The 25,639-nt window shown below is 35.5% G+C and overlaps 1 non-coding gene across 1 annotated transcript; it reads right to left on the reverse strand.

Moving 5' to 3' along the window:
- Positions 1 to 24,981: 24,981 nt before the first annotated feature.
- On the reverse strand, positions 24,982 to 25,146 carry LOC136039699 (U1 spliceosomal RNA). The gene has a single exon (XR_010620520.1). It is a non-coding gene; the product is annotated as a U1 spliceosomal RNA (small nuclear RNA).
- Between the last annotated feature and the right edge of the window lie 493 nt (positions 25,147 to 25,639).

Consider the following 25,639-nt stretch of genomic DNA (forward strand, 5'->3'; position numbering starts at 1 on the left):
GTGTGAATTAATAAGATTTAATGGAAACTGGTTTGTTATATTAAAATTTTCTTTTAATACAACAATTGTAGTAAAGAATATTGATTTGAAATTTCGAGTTTGTTATTTTATATTGAAAAATATTTACCACTGATTTATATCTTAAAAATTGAACAAATTTAGCCAAAATAGGACTCCAAAAACCAAACTATATTTCAAATTTCACCAAAGACACTATTTGTGTTTTCCGATGTTAATCTGTTCAAGAACGAACTTTTGTAAAATTATCGCTCTCTTTTTGTGCGAATTATTTTGTTTAACTACAAAATTGGCATTGTTGTTGAGTAAAAAGGGTTTGTCCTATGGAAGGGAAGAACAAATTAAAGATTTAATTGTTAATATTATTCAATACAAAAAGTTTTCGAAGGAAAAGTGAAGAATAAAACCATCACAGGCAGCGTTATAGCACTGCCTATGTAAAGACAAAGTGGGCACAATATATGTTTTTTTTGTAATTTCTGGCCAATGCACTTCGTATAGAAAGAGTTGTCGTAGAAACTTGGAAAGGGGCTCAGTCAACTGGAAATTGAAAGTTCTAGTGCCCTTTTTAAGAGTTAGAAGTAATTGAAGAGAAAACAGCCCCCCATGCCCTTCCCCAAAAAGCCTCCAATCCAAATTTTCAGATATCCAGTAATTATGTATTTGGGGATGACAAAATCCCCTTACCACAGTCCTCAGAGCAAGGTCAATAAGTTTATTCTAGTTTCCCGTTATTAACATACGATATTTTTATAGATGGGATGGTCGTATGAACTTTGGATAGGGCTCATTTGATGGGAAAAATTGGAAGTTCTTGTACCCTTTGTGAGATTCAAAAGGGATTGGAGGGCAACCATCCCCCCCTCATTCATCATTCCCCAAAAGACATTTCTTTGGTATATCAAATCTCTCACAGCCATCAGAGTATATGTTGCAGACCCAGTTAGGCATGTTTGACCTTTGCTTTCCAGAAAGACAAAAGGCATTCAGGTGAGCCTTTCAGAGAATGTTGAATGGAGTTTTGATCTAAAATCATTACATGATATGTGCATACGGGTTGTCCAAAGGGCGCAACTTTGGAATGACTAAGTGTATTCATTTGAAACTTTTACGAAAAGATGAACCAAATGATCAATTGACCAAAAAGGTAATATTTGCTCGCTACTTCTACTACTACACCACTACAACTACTAATACTATTACCACTGCTATCACTGAAACTACTGCTTCTGCAGCGAGTACTACCAAGGTTGAGGCAGTTGAACTAAACATATAAGGAAACGTTAAGGAGAAGTTGAACCAAATCAATACACACTATGTACAAACGGATTGCTGATACGGATGCATCAGCAATAATTTTAGAACGGCTTAGCGTATCAAGAGGAAACTTCTGAGGCATCGTGAGTGAGGTGTTCAACTAAACAATAGAGACGTGTACCTGCTACTGCTACTGTTAATGCTGCTGCTACCACTGTCATAACTACTAATACAACGCTACTACCGCTACTACTGTTCCTACTACTATGATACTAATACATTAGGCTACGCGTACGAAGGTGAAACTTTGACAGAGAGGGGAAAATTGAACTAACTCAAAACACACTTTGTGCATGCAGATTGTCAAAATAGCAGATGTCAAGAATGTATTTGGGTATTCATTTGGAACTTTCAGAGAGTTCTTAAAGGGGAAGATCCCGACAGAAACGTTATACGTACATGCCACCACTAACACCACTACCCCTGCAACTTTTAAAAATGCTACTACTACTACTACTACTACTACTACTACTACTACTACTACTACTACTACTACTACTACTACTACTACTACTACTATTACCACTACTACTGCTAATAAACTACTCCAACTAATACTTCAATTGCAACGACTTGCAACGCTTAGAGTATTAAGATAAAAAGGGCGTCAAAAGGGGGTCAGAAGGGTACATCAGTAATATTTTTGAGTGGCTTACCGTATCAAGGTGAAACTTCCGGGCATCTTCAGTGGCTTCATTTAGAGGGGGGGGGCTGTCTGGCCTTGTTGGCACCTAAATCAGTTGACACTAATTTTTTGATTTGATTTGAAGTGTGGAAAAAAAATTGTGTAAAAAAGCGTTCTCAATTAAAACAAATCTGTTTCTAATAGAGACTTCACATCAACCTATTGTGAGCATTATTCCCAAACATATTTATTTATCATTCCTATTTTATATTTCACGGCATATTTGTGTTGCCCTTTTGTTACAACCACAGTGCCTAACTTTCATTACTATAAAGTAAGCATCTGTAAGGATCTGTAATAAAATTACAAACGTTGATTACGTGATTCCAGAGCAGCGATGCTCTCTATATGTACGTATTAACTACTCTATAGTTCTTTGAGCCTGGTCTTGAATCTGTTCTAAATGTTTTCTGAGTCGTGTTTCACCCAGGTCGAAATGTTTCTGGACTTCATAAATAGGACACTATTTTGTACAACAACATACTCTTTACATTCCTTGTTTGCATTCCCATGTTTAAAAAAAAAACGCCAGACCCCGCAAGGGATTTTTCAAGTTTTTTGTGATTTTCCTTCTTTTCCTCCAGCTATCACGTTAAATTTGAAATTTGTTTTCATTCTAAATGATTATTTTATGATTTTTTCGTTTTTTTTATGAATTTTGTCTTGAAATTTTTTTTTTATTTTGAGAAAGTCGAAGCGTGAATTTTATATCCCTTATTTTCTTATGATTTCAGGAAATATAAGAAAAATATATTAAACAAATAGGACAATCCAAAGAACTGATAAAAATCTTGAACGACTGTAACTAATGTCAGACACTAAAGATTATAACAAAATGAGAATTTGAAAAAAAAGACAAGAAGTGTTAACACGACATTTAAAACTAAATCATACCGACAACCAAAGACGATATATTTCGACCTCAAAACCGAAAGGCTTTATGTGAGAAAAACATGAAAAAAGAAAACAAATAAGAGCTATACAAGAACGATCTAAGTATTGAACGAAAAACTCAGACCTATCAATTGGTGTTAATTCAAGAAAATTTTAGGAGTGAGGGGGCAGATCTACTGTTGAAAATCCAGAGGGGAAGGGGGCAAATTTGTTGTTTTTAATTTTTCCTGTGAAAATATTAAGCCAGTGTCATGAGCGGCTACTCTTGAGGTGTACAAACTTGTATTGAAGCAATTGCACCCACTACTATTCTCACAGACTCAACCTTATGTTGGGTAATTGCATTCAGAACTTGAGATGAATGGTATCTTTTTTTCTATTTTTTAAGAGCTGTACTGTTTAATTGCAAATAGCAATACACGCTACCAACTGAACTGTACACGAACTGTACCAACTGAACTGTGAACTGAACAATACACGCTACCAAAGACACTGGTGTGACTATTCTCCAGCTGGAAAAATCATCTACTCAGATTCAGTACTTTGATTCAGTACTTTGTACTATTCAGTAAAAAGTACTGAATAGATTCAACTGTATTTTGGCCGTTTTATCAATTTCCAAAATATCAATGAAAGTTCTTAAGCCGAACTGGCCAGACATGACAATAAACAACAAAGAGAGATAAAATTCAACAAAAAAAAACCTCAAACGAGACTGCGGCCAGTAGAGAGGAAAGACAAAAATAACGCAGATATTTTGCCTGTATCCAAACTAGGCGTCCTCAGCACAAGATAAAAAGAAAAAACACTAAACTAAAAACAAATAAAACCACCACCAATAATAATAATATTATTATATTATTGATTAGGTCAAGTAGTTGACCTAGTTTTCTCTAGAGCTACTGGTGTTATTGTAGCTGAGCACTGAGAATTGAGCAGCTGAGCAGCTGCAAGTAGTTGACCTAGTTTTCTCTAGAGCTACTGGTCATATTGAAGCTGAGCAACTGAGCACTGAGAACTGAGCAGCTGAGCAACTGACCAGCTGCAAGTAGTTGAACTAGTTTTCTCTAGAGCTACTGGTGTTATTGTAGCTGAGCACTGAGAACTGAGCAGCTGAGCAGCTGCAAGTAGTTGACCTAGTTTTCTCTAGAGCTACTGGTCATATTGAAGCTGAGCAACCGAGCACTGAGAATTGAGCAGCGGAGCAACTGACCAGCTGCAAGTAGTTGACCTAGTTTTCTCTAGAGCTACTGGTGTTATTGTAGCTGAGCACTGAGAACTGAGCAGTTGAGCAGCTGAGCAGCTGCAAGTAGTTGACCTAGTTTTCTCTAGAGCTACTGGTCATATTGAAGCTGAGCAACTGAGCACTGAGAACTGAGCAGCTGAGCAACTGAGCAGCTGCAAGTAGTTGACCTAGTTTTCTCTAGAGCTACTGGTGTTATTGTAGCTGAGCACTGAGAACTGAGCAGCTGAGCAGCTGAGCAGCTGCAAGTAGTTGACCTAGTTTTCTCTAGAGCTACTGGTCATATTGAAGCTGAGCAACTGAGCACTGAGAACTGAGCAGCTGAGCAACTGAGCAGCTGCTAGTAATTGACCTAGTTTGCTCTAGAGCTACTGGTGTTATTGTAGCTGAGCACTGAGAACTGAGCAGCTGAGCAGCTGAGCAGCTGCAAGTAGTTGACCTAGTTTTCTCTAGAGCTACTGGTCATATTGAAGCTGAGCAACTGAGCACTGAGAACTGAGCAGCTACTGGTGTTATTGTAGCTGAGCACTGAGAACTGAGCAGCTGAGCAGCTGAGCAGCTGCAAGTAGTTGACCTAGTTTTCTCTAGAGCTACTGGTCATATTGAAGCTGAGCAACTGAGCACTGAGAACTGAGCAGCTGAGCAACTGAGCAGCTGCTAGTAATTGACCTAGTTTGCTCTAGAGCTACTGGTGTTATTGTAGCTGAGCACTGAGAACTGAGCAGCTGAGCAGCTGCAAGTAGTTGACCTAGTTTTCTCTAGAGCTACTGGTCATATTGAAGCTGAGCAACTGAGCACTGAGAACTGAGCAGCTGAGCAACTGAGCAGCTGCAAGTAGTTGACCTAGTTTTCTCTAGAGCTACTGGTGTTATTGTAGCTGAGCACTGAGAACTGAGCAGCTGAGCAGCTGCAAGTAGTTGACCTAGTTTTCTCTAGAGCTACTGGTCATATTGAAGCTGAGCAACTGAGCACTGAGAACTGAACAGCTGAGCAACTGACCAGCTGCAAGTAGTTGACCTAGTTTTCTCTAGAGCTACTGGTGTTATTGTATCTGAGCACTGAGAACTGAGCAGCTGAGCAGCTGAACAGCTGCAAGTAGTTGACCTAGTTTTCTCTAGAGCTACTGGTCATATTGAAGCTGAGAAACTGAGCACTGAGAACTGAGCAGCTGCAAGTAGTTGACCTAGTTTTCTCTAGAGCTACTGGTCATATTGAAGCTGAGCAAATGAGCACTGAGCAGCTGAGCAACTGAGCAGCTGCAAGTAGTTGACCTAGTTTTCTCTAGAGCTACTGGTCATATTGAAGCTGAGCAACTGAGCACTGAGAACTGAGCAGCTGAGCAACTGAGCAGCTGCAAGTAGTTGACCTAGTTTTCTCTTGAGCTACTGGTCATATTGAAGCTGAGCAACTGAGCACTGAGAACCGAGCAGCTGAAAGTAGTTAACGTAGTTTTCTCTAGAGCTACTGGTCTTATTGCAGCTATGCGAGACAGAATTACAGACATGCAAACTGATAAAGCTTCTGATGAAATCTTTTATAAAACAAAAGAATTTTCTCGTGAGTTTGACCTCGCTGAAGACCTTTTGCAAAATTTATAGAATTCTAATTCCTTATGTAAAAGATCCAAGCTTGCACCGGAAGTAGCTTCCTGCTTTCGTGATATTTAAACATGTCGGTTTTGGGAAAAAGTGATCTTGCTGAAGCGAAAGAATCAACTAAAGATGTTTCAGAAGAGATTATCTTTAGATATATTTTAGACAGGATTATTTTTAGATATAGACAGATTGTGCTCAATGTTTGAAAGCCGCTTTATGAATACTCTTACACTGTTAGAGTTAATGTCTGCATTAGATGTTGATTCGCTGCACATTCTCGATACTAGCCGACTAGCTAGTGTAGCAGTGCAATAAAAAGAAGCTTACATTGACACAACCCTGTTTGCCTCGCAAACGGATCTTGTGAAAAGATATGTTGACTCTTTAGCCAATAAGTCAAAATATCTCTTTGCACTTCACGATTGTCCGAATGCCAATCGTGAAGGCCAATTTCGAAGTTTGAAAATTATACAAATCTTGATAACTCCGCCTATCCCTGGCCAGGGAACCTTTCGAGGGGGAATAAATGTATTTTATTTCCATTTTGTATTGTATTTTGTATTGTATTGTATTGAATAAACTTCTTCTTCTTCTTCTTCTTCTTCTATCACAACAGCTAGCAATGGGAGATTCTTTTCTACACTAAGCCAGATTCAAACCTATTTAAGATCAGCAGTCGGCAATGAAAGGCTCTGTGATCTGATGTTGATATTTTGTTGTTGATTGATGCTGATATTTAGTGAAAAGACTCTTGTGAAGTCGCTGGATTTCTATGTTATGGTCGATATTTTCGGGAAAATGAGACCTCATACATTGCCAGTGTCGCAATAAAACTGTAAATTAATTTCAAAATTAACACGTTTAAGATTGCTTCTTACTATTATTTGTTGATTTTGGGAGAAGCCTGTTTTAACCACTGTGAAGAAATATTGTTCTTAAACAACTGTGAGTCGGTCACTTTAGGGGACCCACAGAGGTATTTTAGCCCTCCCCCTGGTTCGGAATATAATGATGCTAATGGGCACCATGAGGGGTATTCTCAACTGACCAAAAGGCAAATTGTATATGCAACTACTGTTATTAATACTGCTTCTATTTCTCTTGCTATCACCATACTAGAGTAACACTAATACTATTAAGGCTAAGCGTATGAAGGGGAAAATTAGAGAGAATGTTGAGGGCAAATTTTAACTAAACCAAAAGACACTATGTGCATTCAGATTGTGGAAAGGGTTCTTCTCAAAGATTGATTTTTGTATTAAGTTGGAACTTTCAGAGAATCCTTAAAGAGGAAGACCAACAGGGCAATATGTGCACGCTATTGCTAATAGTACTACCACTTCTGCATTTACTAGTTCTACTACTACTGTCACTATAATATACTACTACTTTCAGTGCAACCACTTGTAAGACTTTAAGATGAAAATTAAAATGAAATTAAGATGAAACTTTCATGAAGTGTATGAATATACAGGTTATCAAACGGAAATATCGGCAATGTCATAGTAATGGCTAATTTTATTGTTTTGAAACTTCTAGAACTTAATGAAAGGGATGTTCAACTAACCAAAAGAAAATATTGTCGCAAAATAATATATGACAAAAAAACTCCTCGCGATAATGTATAATGCTGCTGTTCCTCCCCGTGTTTTGTACTTAGCTTTGTCCACAGTTATTCTGAATGAAAGTGATAAAAAGCAGATTAGAAAGCACATTTTTCGTCATGCGAAGTTTCTTCTGAGTGTTCCGATACGTTCCCGTAACACTGTACTGAAACAATATTACGGAGTTCTCGACCCGATCGTACAGTTGAATAATTTATATCATGAAAAGAGAAATCACCAATGCAACAGCACAAACACATAAAAAAAAGAGATAGAAGGAGAAAAGGAAGACTGTTTTCCTAAGTTAGTGATTAATATAGACCAGCACTTGAATGAGGCCTTAACCCTACTCATCCATACAATAACATAGGTCAAACAGCCTAGCCAAACACAATCAACCATAAAGAATAATCCATGGACAGGCAGTCATATCGTCAATAAGTATAAGTCGTCATTTACCAAACAATAGAAAAAATAATAAAGACAAATAATTCAGAGGCGACAACCCAACACAAGGGCTCATCAGGAGAATACACTGGCCTATAGGGTTTCGCCACTTTAAATTCTCTACCCAGCCAAGTGTTGTGGCTACCACAGAATATCCATGGCATCCCCGTGTCAGGTATCACCCCCAAAATACATGCCTATGAAAAAAACAGCAAATGTAAAACAACCAAGTAACACCAAAACAAGCTTATCCTGTTAATATATCCCTCTTTTTAGCAACAATAGGTAAACTAAATATGATAAAATTTACCAAATCACAAATATTAACACATTGCAAAAAAAAAATAAATAACGAACTAAACAATTATAGAATTCATCTTTATCATGTGGCTATTTTTTAAAAAAAATCCGCTCTATTAGAAACACAATTCAAAATAAATGGCGCTGCATCATCATTTGTCGAACCTCCGAAATTAGTTGAAAATTTCTTTAAGTATTTCCAGATAATTCTTTTGATATTTATTTAAAAGTTCGTTATAATGAAAACTAAAATTTTTAAATTGCCAAGTTAATTTATTTGCAGAAAAACCTCTTGATATCAATTTTTGGCTTAAGATTTTACATCTATTTTTAAAATCAATATAATTACTACAAATCCTTGCATAACGAAGTAACTGTGAGAAAAACGCAGAATATGTGATATTTGAGTGTATATTACTTTCAGGGAATGGGAAACTAATCACTTCAAAATCAAAATCATCCGTTTTATTATATATTTTAAAACTTAATTTATTATTATCACAAATATTAACATTTAAATCTAAGAAATGATCTTCATGACCAGCGCCATGACTAGGTTCAAGAGTAAGCTCTAATGGATATATATTTTTAGAAATATCAATAAAATCCTTACAAATTTAAGACCAAAATATCATCTAAATATATTTTATTATTTGACAAAACATGTTTTAAATTATTTGGATTATTCTTATCCATCATATATTTATATTCTAGTTGACTTAAAAACAGCTATAAATGGGCTGGCATTCCCCCCATGGAAACTCCCACGATTTGCTTGTACAAATCACCACCAAATCTTATATAAGTATTGTATAAAACAAATTCTAATAACTCAAAAATCATATCCAAGCTGTAACATCTCAAGTTAATTGTGGCATTAAGCAATTTGTCCATATAGCTTTTTTATTATAAGTGTCTATTTTTAAGAACCTTTTACTAGATAAGAGGAAAGATTTCTTGATAACAGTTTCTAAATTATCTTACACTACATTAAGTGATCAATTGGTATACATTATCGCAAAATCGAAAGACTCAATTCTTTTAGCTGAAACCATTGTTAAAGACTCTATCACCTGCAGTGAATTATTAACACTCCAATATGGATTAAAATTTGAAAACTTTTTAATACCAGAACAATAGGTTTTAAGTTTATTTACAATTTCCTTTAAAATTAAAAAGAGGTCAGTAGCAGCAATGCGGGTTGGACATTTAGCTGCTCCAGCAATAAACCGTGGTTTATGGGGATTCTTATGAAATTTTACAGTCCAATATAGGAAAGGGAACTTTTTATCCTTGTCATTTATTTTAATATTAAAATTTTTAAAAAGTATTTCTTCAGTCTTTTCAATTAAATTCTCATCCTCTAAATTTACCTTTTCGTAAACATTAGTTGTGCATAACTCCCTTTTTAAGATATCACAATACAGCTTCTGACAAATTATGGCAAAACTATTATTAGCTTTATCCACTGGCACGATTACAAATTCATTCTGTAGATTACCAATTGCTTGTTTAATCTTCGCATTATAAAATAATGATTTAGTGTTACTATTTTTTAAATTAGAATATATTTTATTTCTTATTCTACTAATAATTAAATTCTTCCAACTTTGAAAACTCTCTTTATTTTTATTCTCTTTCTTACACCACTTATCAATAAATAAATCAAAATCATTTTCCAAGCCATCAAGAACACTCGATGGTTTCAGATGATGAGAAAGACGGAAATTAGCCCCTTTATTCATTATAATTTGAAGATCATCTTGCTTTATTATTGACAAGTCCCCTGTTATAACATGTTGGTAAGTAGGATTTACAAATGGGCCAAGTTGCTTACAATTACAAACCGGTTTCCAATTTACATCACTATTTAATCTTTTAAGTATTAAATTATAATTAAAAATAATTTGCCCAATGGTTTTTGAAAATTTATAAGTTAAAACTGGACTATCATTATAATTCAAATTACTAGGAAGGGCCTGTTTCACATGCCGATGATTTAAAATTTCTGGTAAATTAATATCTTCAATCTGCTTACAAGTAAAATTAATAGGTAAATATAATCTGTTATCCTTATTACCAATCTTATCAAACTTTTTCTTTTTTGAAATAAATTTCGTTTTAGTTAGAATGCAAATTGTATCATATATTACTTTAAAATTATATTCAAGAGCTGTATTATTCTTAACAATCCAGAAAAGTTTGATTAAATTCCTCTTGGATAAATTATTTAGACATTTTATTAGAGAAATCATACCCCTAGATTCAAGTAGCTGGCGTAGATATATAGAAAGCATATGTAAATCTAATTCATTTTTTCTATTATTTTTCCTATATCCTCTCGATCGCTTTTTACGTTTATTAGGACAAGTAAAAGAAGGATGGTCCATAAAACCATCAATACATTTAACAACAACCTGAGACATGTCACCATATTTTGCTACACGATCATTTAGCCCAAAAGGATAAGCTGCACCAAGAGTATGGATCCAGAAATCCTCCTGTGTACGTAGTCTATTATTCTTCTCTTCTTTATTTAAATTTTCTAACTCTAAATTTTCTAAAATTGTGACAGTTATATCTGATATGGAACATTTACCATTATTACAATGTTGAACTAGATAGTTATTAGTTTTTTCATTATTAACTGTTGTCTTGTGTCCAGAAAATCTTTTATATATATTATTAGTTGTTTCCCCCACATATTGTAGGCAGCATTCATTACATTCTAATAGGTAAATTACATTGGTTGTTCTACAATTAACATTACCACGTAACTTGCATGCAAAATTTTGTTGCATGCAAACCACACCCCCTCATTCATCATTCCCCAAAAGACATTTCTTTGGGATATCAAATACCTCATAGCCATCAGAGTATATGTTGCAGACCCAGATAGGCATGTTTGACCTTTGCTTTCCAGAAAGACAAAAGGCATTCAGGTGAGCCTTTCAGAGGAAGTTGAACTACTGCTTCTGTAGCGAGTACTGCCAAGGTTGAGAAAATTGAACTAAACATATGAGGAAACGTTAAGGGGAAGTTGAACCAAATCAATGCACACTATGTGCAAACAGATTGCTGATATGGGGGTGCACCAGCAATATTTTTCGAACGGCTTACCGTATCAAGAGGAAACTTCTGAGGCATCATGAGTGGGTTGCTCAACTGACCAATAGGGAACGTGTTCCTGCTACTACTACTGTTAATACCGCTGCTACTACTGTCATAACTGCTAATGCAACGCTAATACTGCTACTACTGTCCCTACTACTACATCTATTGCTATTAAACTAGTACAATTAAGGATACGCGTATGAAGGTAACAGTTTGACAGAGAGGGGAATTTGAACTAAATCAAACCACACTATGTTCATGAAGATTGTCAAGAATGTATTTGGGTATTAAGTTGGAACTTTCAGAGAGTGCTTAAAGGGGAAGGTCACGACAGAAACGTACTACCTACATGGCACTACTAACACACTACCACTCCAACTTTTACAAATACTAATGCTACTACTACTACTACTACTACTACTACCACTACTAATAAACTACTGGAACTAATACTTCAATTGAAACGACTCGTAACGCTTAGAGTATTAAGATGAAAAGGGCGTCAAAAGGGAGTCAAAAGGGCACATCAGCAACATTTTTGAAGCGGCTTACTGTATTAAGGCGAAACTTCCAGGGCATCATCAGTGGCGTCATTTAGGGGAGGGCTCTCTGGGGCTATAGCCCCACCTGCTTTTAGAAGGGGCCCCAAATCAGTTGTCGCAATTTGTTTTGATTTGAAGTGTGAAACAAAATGTGTGAAATAGTTTTCTCAATTAAGAGAAATCCGTTTCTAAAAGAGACTTCAGATCAACCTATTGTGAGCTTATTTCACGACACATAGAAACATCATAAAACCGCAATTGCCTTCTTGTTACAGCCACAGTGCCCAACTTTCATTACAATAAAGTAACAATCTGGTCGTTTCTGTAATTTCTGGTCGTTTTTAGTTTGAATTATTATACTTGGTGTTTACCTAATAGTACCAAGGTAAGTGAACTTGAACTCAGATTTTTAATTGGTTAAGAACTCAACAACAATTCCAATTTTGTAGTTAAATAAAATAAATCGCACAAAAAGAGAGCGATAATTTTGCAAAAGTTCGTTCTTGAACAGATTAACATCGGAAAACACAAATAGTGTCATTGGTGAAATTTGAAATATAGTTTGGTTTTTGGAGTCCTATTTTGGCTAAGTTTGTTCGATTTTTAAGATATAAATGAGTGGTAAATATTTTTCAACATAAAATAACAAACTGGAAATTTTAAATCAATATTGTTTACTACATTTGGTGTATTAAAAGAAAATTTTAATATAAGAAACCAGTTTCCTTTAAATCTAATTAATTTGCATACAAAAGTTCCCTATTTCGAAGAGTTTGGACTTGTTAACTAGCCTTAGCCAATTTTTGAAAGGTTGAACCTACTCTAGGCTGACCTCAAGATATGATGGATTTGCACTGAAGTAGTGATGGGCCACAATTCAATATTCAGTATACTAATAATTAAACCCACGATCAGGATTACTACCACGGTAAGTTCCTGAAGCGCTATAATTGCCCAGATAACAAATCTTTCTTTACTACTTATTACAGCATTGAAAATAAAATGAAAGTTAAAGCAAAATAAAATCTTGAACTGATTAGGTTTCAGCAATTAATATCAGTATCTATCAAATATTCAGTTTAATTTTGTTAATTCTTTCCAAGACACGTATAATTTTGAGTTATGTTTTTGGTCTCCAATTGTCTTCAATTAGAGATGCACTAATTGCCTTTAAGTTGAAACATTGTCTTTTAAAGACAAATGAAGTTTTCAAAAAAAGGTAAAGAGCCATATTACGACAAAAGACAACCAAAAACTATGGTTTATGCTTATAAAATTATGCCAATGTTTATAAAAACCATTAAAACAGTCCTAGAATGTTTATTTTAACGAATTTCAGCCAGGACTCTTGTTCACTGGTTGAGCGTGACTCTCAACGAGAGTCCTGGTTGAATTTTATTGAAGTAATGATGCTAGGGCCGTTTGGCACGTTCTTATAAACATTTTTAGTTAATTTTAATCGACAGTGAAACAAATATAAAATTTTAACTAAATAATTCGGGCACATATACAGTGTATACAATGTATATGTGTCCGAAATATTCAGTTAAAATTTTATCTTTGTTTCACTGTCAATTAAAAAGTTGCATCCAAATTTTGAACTGTTATATTTACTGTCTTGAAAAAAAATCCCCTTTGTTTCTAAGTGTGTTTCGTTGTTTGTTACTACTTCTATTGCAACTACTTGTAAGGCTAAGAGCATTAACATGAAAATTTCTAGTAGCCTATCAAAAATATAGGTTATCACAAGGACACATTGGCAATGTCATAGAAACGGCAAAGTGTCTTAAGTTGAAACTTCCAGGACTTGATGAGAGGTGTGTTCAACTGACCAAAAGGCAATATGTTTGTACTAATGCTACTACTAGTACTAGTGCTATTGCTATTAACATTAGTACTACTATTATTACTACTCTGCTTACTACTACTCTGGGTATGAAGGTGAAGTTTTCAGGGAATTTTGAGGGGGGAAGGTAAGCTGAATCACAACATGCCGTCTTTATGCAGGTTGTCAAAAAGGTGTATCAGCAATACTGTAGGAAGAGTTTGGTATGTGAAGTTGAACTAAACAGAAAGTAGACAAAATTTGCATCCTAATGCTACTGCTTCTACTCATACAGTACTATTACTACTACTAATACTGCTGATACTATCACTGTTACTATCATTATTACGGGCACGGGTACTATTACCACTGCTACAACTATTACTGCTGGTACTACTATTACGGCTACTAAAACTAAGGTTGTTAAGGTGAAAATTTTGGGCAATATTTGAAAGTGTATAGGACTAAATTGAAACGCACCCCACATAGGTTGTAAAGAGAACGTATCTGCAATGCTTCAGGAGCGGTTGATGGTATTAAGTTGAAACTTCCATTGTGTGTTGAAGGAGATGTTGAAGAAGACTAAAGGTCCTATGCACATACTGATACTGGCATTAGAATTAATAGGGATGAAGGGGAATATAGAATGAATCCGATTTATAATAGTTTAATTAGGGGCGGGTTAGGCTTGTTAGCATATGTAGTTCAGATGTTTTCAACCTTGTAAATTAAATCAGGAATATGAATGTTCCCTCAAATAAATAGAATTTCCTTTCTTAATTGATCTGATTTGCCAAACTGACTCTAAAGAGACGAAATATCTGCTCTACTATGAGCACTCGTTTGTGTTGTCGGTGGTTTTTATTATTTTTTTCTTTTTGTATTGGTTATCGTTTTCTTTAGATGAGTTATTTTAAGAAATTAATTATTTTTCCTTCAATTTTCTTTCCATTGAAAAAAGTTCCTGGATGTGGATTCGAAATTTCATGATTTCTTATTAGTTAAAGTTTTCTTGTTGATTTTTCAGCTTTTGGTTTAGTTCTACTCCTTTCTTTAAAGAAAACCCCTTGTCTTTATTTAAATTAAGCCCGTTTTTTCTCTCTTGATTTTTTAAAACTTGAATTATATTTTTCTGTGCCCGCTGTTGGTGGCTCCCCTTCTATATTGAAGTGACCCCTCCTCCAAATCCTTCTAAAATTAACTTGCGTCCTTAAAAATCCAAATGGAAACATGGCAGAAGAATTCTTGAATAATCTAACAAACAATCCAAAGTGTGTCTCGTCCTCCTTGACTTGCCGTTTCAAATTTGGGTAAGGCATAGGCTTGAATTTATTATTGTGACTTCGATTGAACTAAAAATTGCCTGAGACTATCAGCGACATTCAAATAAGCCCCATGGACCCATTCAAGGTGTATTCGTAGCTGAAATACCCGATTATCTAGGTTTTCCGTTTATTTGTTTTAAAATTATGAAGTTTGTGAGGTAGTGCCATGTTTTCACCAATTTTACCACACTGAATAGCATAAATAGTAAGTAAAGTTAATTTCTTGAAGTTCGAAGTGCTTGTAACATCGAAGTGCTTGCGAAGTGCTTAACAGGTTAAGAAAGTCTGAAGCTGTTCGCTTTAAGCAGGTAGGCTTTCTAGGAACAATATCTCTATTTTGTTTACCTTCCACTGGATTTGAAGTGCCCGAAAAGACAAGTATAGGCAAGTGCATATTATTTTAGAGACAAATAAAGTCGCCAAATGCTAGATGGCGTTTGCGATTTTTTCGATAGTAGCACCACTGTTCGATCTTGTAATTTTCGTAAGTTCTTTAAGTTCTTTAAGACATCACTTTTAAGGTAGTGCCATGTTTTCACCAGTTTTACCACACTGAATAGCATAAATAGTAAGTAAAGTTAATTTCTCGAAGTTCGAAGTGCTTGCGAAGTGCTTAACAGGTTAAGAAAGTCTGAAGCTGTTCGCTTTAAGCAGGTAGGCTTTCTAGGAACAATATCTCTATTTTGTTTACCTTCCACTGGATTTAACGTGCTCGAAAGGACAAGTATAGGCAAGTGCATATTATTTTAGAGACAAATAAAGTCGCCAAATGCTAGATGGCGTTTGCGATTTTTTCGATAGTAGCACCACTGTTCGATCTTGTAATTTTCGTAAGTTCTTTAAGTTCTTTAAGTTCTTTAAGACATCACTTTTAAGGTAGTGCCATGTTTTCACCAGTTTTACCACACTGAATAGCATAAATAGTAAGTAAAGTTAATTTCTAGAAGTTCGAAGTGCTTGTAACTTCGAAGTGCTTGCGACCCTGCTGAACGTTCTGATCATTCCCAACTACAATTACACCTTCAAAAAAGAGCAACATCTTCTTAAAATAATTAATGCATCTGCAAATATATCAACTACAACTGCAACCTATCACCTGCCGTATGCTTACTGTTGATTCTTTACCATGTTTTTTTTTCTCAATTTGGAACCCATATTCCATATTTGAATTTAAAAAAAGGGAATAGTTGTGGGAAAAGTCAAAGTCATGGCCAATTGTAGAAAAAAGCCAAGACAGATTGTCCAATTAAGTGGGCAGCCCAGTCAAGGTTAATTTTACCCCTTTGATGGCCGTTGTTACTGTCTCCCATTTATGCTACACCTCTCCGTGCATGCGTGTGCCTTCACAATGCCGAACTAGAGTCGTACCTGTTGGAGGTTCTCGCTGGGGAACACACGCAGGTTGACTACGGGTTGACTTACATGAAAATTTTCCTCTCATGCATATCACTCCACAATGCTGAACTAGAGTCCACCCTCTCATGCTAATTCACGGTGGGTTGGGTTCAACCTGTTGGAGGTTCTCTCAGGTTAATTCACGGTGAGGGAAGGGGGAAGCACACCAATTTAAAAAACCTGAGTTCAATTTCACTTACCTTGGTACTATTAGGTAAACACCAAGTCTTATAATACTTCAAACTTAAAACGATTAGAAATTACTATCAAAGAATAAATGAAAACAAAAACGGGCAAAACTAAAATGAATAATCACACCAATAGTAGCTGGAATTCATCATGGTCAGATTCGGATTCATCATGGTCAGATACTTCTTGCGGGGCCCCACAAGGCACGAAATTAGCTGGAATAATTTTCCTGGCTGTAATTAATTCCCTGCTTAATCATCACGACGACCGTTACAAGTTTGTAGATGATCTGTCCATAGTGCTCGCTTACCTGGTCGAAAACACTATCATAACAAAGCAGTTTTCAGACCAGTTATTTGATCAGCTAAAGACTGAATGTTCAAGTCATGATCTTACCATAAACGTAGCCAAGTTGAAGATAATTCGTTTCAACCCTCTGAAGCGGAATATAGATATGCCTCTAGTCCCTTTTCCGATTGTGAACGAAATAAAAATCTTAGGAGTAACTTTCACTAGTGAATGTAGTTTCAGTGCCCATATTAATTTAACCGTCCACAAGGCTAATGCAAGCCTTCAGACACTTACCAAAATGAGGCATTTCGGGTGTGATACTGAAAGTCTTCTCCATGCCTACATGTGTTATGTTTGCCCGTTGCTCGAGTACGCGTGCCCGGTGTGGGGTCCATCTGCTATCCCCACAGCGTACCTATTACGCGACATGGAGTCCGTCCAAAAAAGATCAACAAGAATTATACTCCAAAACTGCGACAAGCCCTCGCTATGATCAAGCCCTCGCTAAACTAAATTTATCTCCACTTAAAGTCCGGCTTGAACACCTTATTCAGCAATTTGGAAAATCTGTCCTAGCCAATAAGAGCCACTGATCACTACTACTCGAACCAGCCCCTCCCAATAGCCGAACTCGGTTACAAAATAAACTTCTACCCCCTAAAGTACGAAGTAATCGTTACGCCAACTCATTTGTGCATTTCTTCACATCAATTTCAATGCTTAGTTGTAGTGTGTAATTTTGTTTAAATTTTTTGTAAAAAAAAACTTAATTTATCTATGCTACGATAGTTTTTAAATATACCGATCTCTCTCTCTCTATCTCTCTCTCTCTCTCTCTCTCTCTCTCTCTCTCTCTCTCTCTCTCTCTCTCTCTCTCTCTCTCTCTCTCTCTCTCTCTCTCTCTCTCACTCTCTCTCTCTCTCTCTCTCTCTCTCTCTCTCTCTCTCTCTCTCTCTCTCTCTCTCTCTCTCTCTCTCTCTCTCTCTCTCTCTCTCTCTCTCTCTCTCTCTCTCTCTCTCTCTCTCTCTCTCTCTCTCTCTCTCTCTCTCTCTCTCTCACACACACACACACTCTCTCTCTCTCTTTCTCTCTCTCTCGCCAACCTTATGGATAGCTGATAGTGATATATATTAACAAAAAAAGATTAGAATTTAAAGTGAATGCCCAAATCAAACCTAAAACGAATAGAAATTACAAGGAACAGGAGTTTGGCTCCCTCCCTATAACTACAAACCTTCTAGAATCTATTGCGTCATCGGTGCTTCAGTGAAACAAAACATATCAATATTTGTTCAATTTTATAGAACAATTTTATTTTAAAAAATACTGTTAAATAGAACCTTGAATTACTGAGATTTTCTGAAATCAATATCATTATATATTGAATATTCAGTTAATGTTCATTAGTTTTTTCAATCATCTTGATTGTTATAGTGAATTTGTTTATTTTTTTTTATTTTTCGTCAATATTTTAAAAAATTCGAGCATCGGGTTCAAACTACATATAGTTTTCAGTAAAACACAAATGCCGCGATAGACCTTATAAATTTTATGGTTATCAGGGGGGGGGGGGGGAGCCATTGAAGTTGCAATGCTTCTTGTAGTAATTTCAATTTGTTTTAGCTTGACTTGAGCATTCATTTTAGTTCTATTCGTTTCAGGATAATATGTTATCTTTATGTTTGATGTGATTATTAATTTTTATTTCTGTTCATTTTCTTTTTCATTTTCCAAAAAGATTGTTTAAAATTAATTTTAGGTCAAATCTAGTCCTCGCAAAGTATGGGCAGGTTAGCTTAGGAAAACCTTAACAGGTTAAGAAAGTCTGAAGTTGTTCGCTTTAAGCAGGTAGGCTTTCTAGGAACAATATTTCTATTTTATTTACCTTCCACTGGATTTGAAGTGCCCGAAAAGACAAGTATAGGCAAGTGCATATTATTTTAGAGACAAACAAAGTCGCCAAATGCTAGATGGCGTTTGCGATTTTTTCGATAGTAGCACCATTGTTGGATAAGTTTCGTAAACTCTTTAGGTAAAGACATCTTGAATAAGGATCGAGACGAGATGGCTCAATAACATATGGCCCTACTGAAGAGTCAGCAGAATAATACCGTGTGGCAGTTCTTTATTCCCGTAAATAAATATGAAGTATACTTACCATTTATGCAGGCATTACTTAATACAGTAAAAATGGAGGTCAGCCATAAATTTTGAAAGTTATGCAGTTGGTAAGTAGTTTTGAAATTTGCTTGGTAACCACTAACTACATTTGCAGGAATACAGTTATGAAATATACAGGAATGTAGTCTTGCAGGTATACAGGCAAGCAGGAATGCAGCTATTTATTATACTGGAGTGTGGAAATCTAGTTGTTCAGTATACAGGAATGCAGGAATGCTGACATTCCTAATACTGGTGTTTGGAAATCTAGTTGTTCAGTATACAGGCATGCCGGAATGCAGATTTGCAGTATGATTTCATGCAGGAATGTCGTTATTCAGTATAAGTATATGGAGGAATGCGACTTGCAGGTCTACAGAGATGTAGAACGTGGCGTATTCGGAATAGATCATTGCGCTCTTTGTGTTGAAGATGAGTATAACGAATGGGTTAAGCCTGCTTGCTGCTTTAAAACGAAATTTTTGAAGAAGTAATTTATCGTAAAAGAATAGTAAAAAGCATGTAAAATGAAAGAAGAAAAAATTAATAGAAAAATAGAGTAAAATGAAAGCAGAAAAAATGAATAGAAAAAAACAGAGTAAAATGAATGCAGAAAAAATCAATAGAAAAAATAGACTAAAATGAAAGCAGAAAAAATGAATAGAAAAAATAGAGTAAAATAAAGGAGAAAAAATGAATAGAAAAAATAGAGTAAAGTGATAACAGAAAAAATGAATAGAAAAAATAGAGTAAAATGAAAGTAGAAAAAATGAATAGAAGAAATAGAATAAGATGAAAGTAGAAAAAATTAATAAAAAAATAAAGTAAAATGAAAGCAGAAGAAAAAGCAAAAATTTTTATTGTTCAAAAATTTAGTTCTTGTTCATGGAAGCATCAGAAGCTCAAATTTGGACGTTCACAATTGGTCAACGCAAAACGTTGTCAGCTCAATATTTATTTTACTCAATTACAAAGATTCATATTGGTCAATGCAAAATGGTCAATGCAAAAAATCAATACTCAAAATGTACCTACTCAAGCATCACCCGCTAAATTTATATCATTTGTTCAATTGCGAAGTTTCATCATTCAGAGACAGATCTAGAGGAAAATCTTAAAAGGGGGAGATGTGACAAGGGCACCAATAGGAAAAACCTTGGGGGGCCAATGTGCCAAGGGTGCCAAATATTGACCAAATTAACAAATTTATTTTTAAAAAAGAGTGAAAAACAGAAAAAAAGAAACAATGAAGGCGGAAAAAAAATCCCTGGGGGGGGGGCAGGGTCCTCATGGATCCACCGCTGTCGCCATTGGTCAATAAAAATGGTTGTCCGCTCAATATTTACCCGCTTAAAACAATCCTCCTTGTCACCATCTAAAAAAAAGTAAAAAAGGGACCTGCTCACGATTTATAGTTTATCTTAGTCAATTACGAAGGGCATTAATTGATCAATTCAAATCGTTAAAAGCTCAAAATACATCTACTCACGTATTACCCGCAAAAAAATGGTTACCCGCTCAAAATTTATGATTTACCCACTTGCGAACGTTAGTAATTAGGCAGTCCAACAGGTTCGCTGGCCCTCATCCCCCCTGCCTACATTGCACCTCCTGATTGAAGGGTCAAAAACCGGAGATTAATACTACCCGTAGAGACTATTGAGTCAATTACCGAATCTTTTACTTTTTGTATTCGAAAATTCTCATAAAAATCAAAATGTTTCAAGAATTCTCTAAAATCCCTTGGAAATAGCCATTTTTGTGGCCTTGAAGGCTCAAGGCCACCATTCCAAGTGTGAATTTAGCTTTCAAATAAACACGTTTAGCACAAGAAATGGCTATTAAATAAAATTTCTGATTTTAATCTAATTTACAAATTCTCATACAAATCAAAAGGCTTCAAGAGTCTTAAGGATTTGAGATTATAATTACCTGTGACGCATTGGGGGCTCAAGGCCCTATCCAAAATTCTAACATAATTTTGGTTTATATATCTAATTTATTTACGTGAGTTTATTTATTATTGAATAAAATGCCTAATTCTCATCTAATTTACAAATTTTCACACGAATCAAAATGCTTCAAAGAGTTTTGGAGATACATGTAACTACGAAACTTTGAAGGTTCAAGGCCCCCGTACAAAGTGTGATTATAATTTAAAATGGGAGCGTTTTTGCTATGGACCAACTTTAAAACAAGATTTAATTATGCAATCTAAATGACATAAAGAATTCTAATAAAGTAAATAATGCAATCCAAATGTAAGGGAAAGTTTGTCAATTTTTCTTATCACTAATTGGAAAAATAATCAGACTCTTAGCAAACGTACCGACTAGCATTTATTTTTTGTTTACCACTCTTAATTTGCTTCAAAATCCTGCTTAGAAAGAGAATTATATAGAAGCAGTCAGCATTGGTTGTTCAACAGGTAGGCAATATCACATTTTATGTTAAACCGTGATAAAAATTTTCCGTGATTGGAAACTCAAAATATAAATTACTCAATCATAAATATTAACAAGGTTCAAAACACTGATGCAAGACATGATATTCTTTTAAACTGGTATTTTACCGAACATAAGGAACTCTCATGGTAACCTGCAGAAATTTTTCAAGGGAGTGACAATTATCCCAAATTTTTTTCAAGGATAGGGCGATTGTTAAGAGAATGTAGTTCTTTCCAGAATTTTGTATGTGCAGATTTTTTGTCTTTCGGTCTCCTATTATTAAATTTCCTCACTGCCACTATTCACTTCCAACACCTTCACATTCATGGAATAAATCCAAAAGTCAGTTACTGAGGTGTTCTCAGAGGGAGCTTTTTGATTTGAAATGGAAATGAAAAGACGAATGAGAAAAAAAAAAACTGCCCTTGTGAGGCTTAATAGTAGGTCGCTAAAAATATCGGACGTTTTTTGACTCCTGAGGTAATTATCATAAATCAGTTACTAAGCTGTTCTCAAAGGGAACTGATTGATGGGAAACAAAAATATAAAGGTGAATAAGAGGAAAAACTGGCCATTTGAGGTTTAATTGCTGGGCCATAAAGTTCCTGATAATATCTGACATTTTCGCAATCCTGAGCTAATTACCAAAAACGAGTCACTAAAATGGTTTTAACGAGAACTGGTCGATTGGAAACGAAAAAAAGGCCAACCAGAGAAACAACTATTCTGACGAGGCTTAATAACTGGGCTGTAAAGTCGCTAACAATATCTGACATTTTAAAAATCTTGAGGTAATTGCCAAAAACCAGTTACTGAGTTGTTCTCAAAGGGAACTGATTAATGGGAAACGAAAATATAAAGGTGAATAAGAGGAAAAACTGGCCATGTGAGGTTTAAGTGCTGGGCCATAAAGCTCCTAATAATATATGACATTTTCACAATCCTGAGATAATTGCCAAAAACGAGTGACTAAAATGGTTTTAACGAGAACTGGTCGATTGGAAACGAAAAAAAGGCCAACCGGAGAAAAAACTATTCTGACGAGGCTTAATAGCTGGGCCGCAAAGTCGCTAACAATATCTGACATTTTAAAAATCTTGAGGTAATTGCCAAAAACCAGTTACTGAGTTGTTCTCAAAGGGAACTGATTGATGGGAAACGAAAATATAAAGGTGAATAAGAGGAAAAACTGGCCATGTGAGGTTTAAGTGCTGGGCCATAAAGCTCCTAATAATATATGACATTTTCACAATCCTGAGATAATTGCCGAAAACGAGTGACTAAAATGGTTTTAACGAGAACTGGTCGATTGGAAACGAAAAAAAGGCCAACCGGAGAAAAAACTATTCTGACGAGGCTTAATAGCTGGGCCGTAAAGTCGCTAACAATATCTGACATTTTAAAAATCTTGAGGTAATTGCCAAAAACCAGTTACTGAGTTGTTCTCAAAGGGAACTGATTGATGGGAAACGAAAATATAAAGGTGAATAAGAGGAAAAACTGGCCATGTGAGGTTTAAGTGCTGGGCCATAAAGCTCCTAATAATATATGACATTTTCACAATCCTGAGATAATTGCCAAAAACGAGTCACTAAAATGGTTTTAACGAGAACTGGTCGATTGGAAACGAAAAAAAGGCCAACCGGAGAAAAAACTATTCTGACGAGGCTTAATAGCTGGGCCGTAAAGTCGCTAACAATATCTGACATTTTAAAAATCTTGAGGTAATTGCCAAAAACCAGTTACTGAGTTGTTCTCAAAGGGAACTGATTGATGGGAAACGAAAATATAAAGGTGAATAAGAGGAAAAACTGGCCATGTGAGGTTTAAGTGCTGGGCCATAAAGCTCCTAATAATATATGACATTTTCACAATCCTGAGATAATTGCCGAAAACGAGTGACTAAAATGGTTTTAACGAGAACTGGTCGATTGGAAACGAAAAAAAGGCCAACCGGAGAAAAAACTATTCTGACGAGGCTTAATAGCTGGGCCGTAAAGTCGCTAACAATATCTGACATTTTAAAAATCTTGAGGTAATTGCCAAAAACCAGTTACTGAGTTGTTCTCAAAGGGAACTGATTGATGGGAAACGAAAATATAAAGGTGAATAAGAGGAAAAACTGGCCATGTGAGGTTTAATTGCTAGGCGATAAAGTTCCTGATAATATCTGACATTTTCGCTCTCCTTAGATAATTGCCAAAAACGAGTTACTACGATGGTTATAACGAGAACTGATCCATTAGAGATGAAAACATAAAGGCCAACTGGAGAAAAAACTGGCCTTGTAAGGTTTAATGGCGTGGCCGTAAAGTAGCTAATAATATCTGACATTTTCAGCTCGTGTGGTATTTGACAAAGAACAAGTTACTAAGATGGTCTCAAAGGGATTTGATTCATTGGGAACAGAAATAAAAAGAGGAATCAGAGAAAAAAAATGGGCCGTATGAGGTTTAACCTGTTGACCGTCCAGTCACTAACACACCCAAAGATTGTATATGACGTTTTTAAACTTTTGAAATAATTGTCAAAAAACCAGCTTCTAAGCTGTTCTCAAAGGGAACTGATTGATGGGAAACGAAAATATAAAGTTGAATGAGAGGAAAAACTAGCCATTTGAGGTTTAATTCCTCGTCCATAAAGTTCCTGATGTTATCTTACATTTTCACACTCCTCAGATAATTTCCAAAAATGAGCTACTAAGATGGTTAAACGATAACTGATTGATTGGAAACGAAAACAAAAATGCCAACTGGAGAAAAAACTGGTCTTGTAAGGTTTATTGTCGTGGCCGTAAAGTAGCTAATAATATCTGACATTTTCAACTCGTGTGGTATTTGCCAAAAAACAAGTTATTAAGATGGTCTCAAAGGGATTTGATTCTTTGGGAACAGAAATAAAAAGAGGAATCAGAGAAAAAAAAATTGGCCGTATGAGGTTTACCTGTTGACCGTCCAGTCACTAACCCACCCAAAGATTGTATCTGACGTTTTAAACTTTTGAAATAATTGTCAAAAACCATCTGTTCAGGATTTCAACTGTTGTTGATAGAAGAGCATCATCAAGTAGCCTACTGAAAACAAATGTTGTGACCAAGATGGGCTCAGGATTGCACAAAGCCTTCATTCATACTACAGATCCCAGAGATTTCTTGCTGTCCGGTTCTATGCCGGCTTAAGCGCTTCAGTGTAGACGGGAGAAGTTATGTTGATCCCCGTCCAGCACTGGTATCCCGGATCATTGCTTTTCCTCAGGCCAAAATAATTTCAATGATTTAAAGAACATGAAAATTGGAACTTGGAATGTTACGACTTCAAAAATCACTATCGCATTGACATTTTGACAAACGAATTCAGACAATTCGAACTGGACATATTAGAAGTATCAGAAACTCATATCCCAGGGGTAGGAAGCATGAAGTTAGCTGATATAGAGTTTGTTTACTCAGGCAGGAGGGATTGGGTATATAGACAGGAAGGAGTGTTCATGATGAATGAGGAAGCGCTAAGAACTTTTTAGGATCGGAAGGTATTAATAATAGAATAGTATTGCTAGTTTTATGACTAAAAAGTTCAGGGTATCAGTTACAAAAGTAGTCTACCCCTGAAAGCAGACTCCCACTACCAAAATTACGCTGTTGACTTAGCAGTATTTTGGGTAATCACAGGGGTCAGCTAATCCGAAGTGAAATGGAGAGGCCTCATCCTGGTAGTACCTTTGTCATGATCGAGGCAGTTCCCCAGCCAGGTAATCCATACGTAAAATTTTCCAGTTTCTCAAAAAAAAATTGTGAAAGAGACATTTTTAGGCATATTATTGACAAAAACAATCACTGCTGAAAACGCTTTAAATCCAATGAAGTTCCACAAACGGTATATTATAATTAATTTCTGTTTTTATATTAAAAATGATTTAAAAATTGTACCAAGTTTATGTTGTATGGCGCAAAATATTTTTGTATAATTAAGTATAATTTTTAAGTATAATTTAGGCTTCCTAGTAATGCTACATGGTGGTAGTACTAGATTCAACCAAGTTCAATCAATCAATCAATCAATTTATTAATACTAAAAGAAAAACTATTACAAAAGTAAAGCGGTTACTAGGCCCAAGAAGCTTTGCTTGTAATGGACCACAGAGAACAAGAATTGTAATAACTTTATTTGTAATAAAATTAGGCTACGTTTGGTTATCTGTAATTGCGTATCAGCTATAATGAGAGGGGAGTCATTGCTTAGGTGGGCTCCT

The sequence above is a fragment of the Artemia franciscana genome, chromosome 19 (genome assembly GCF_032884065.1).
Source record: "Artemia franciscana chromosome 19, ASM3288406v1, whole genome shotgun sequence".
In the NCBI taxonomy this organism is placed as follows: Eukaryota; Metazoa; Arthropoda; class Branchiopoda; order Anostraca; family Artemiidae; genus Artemia; species Artemia franciscana.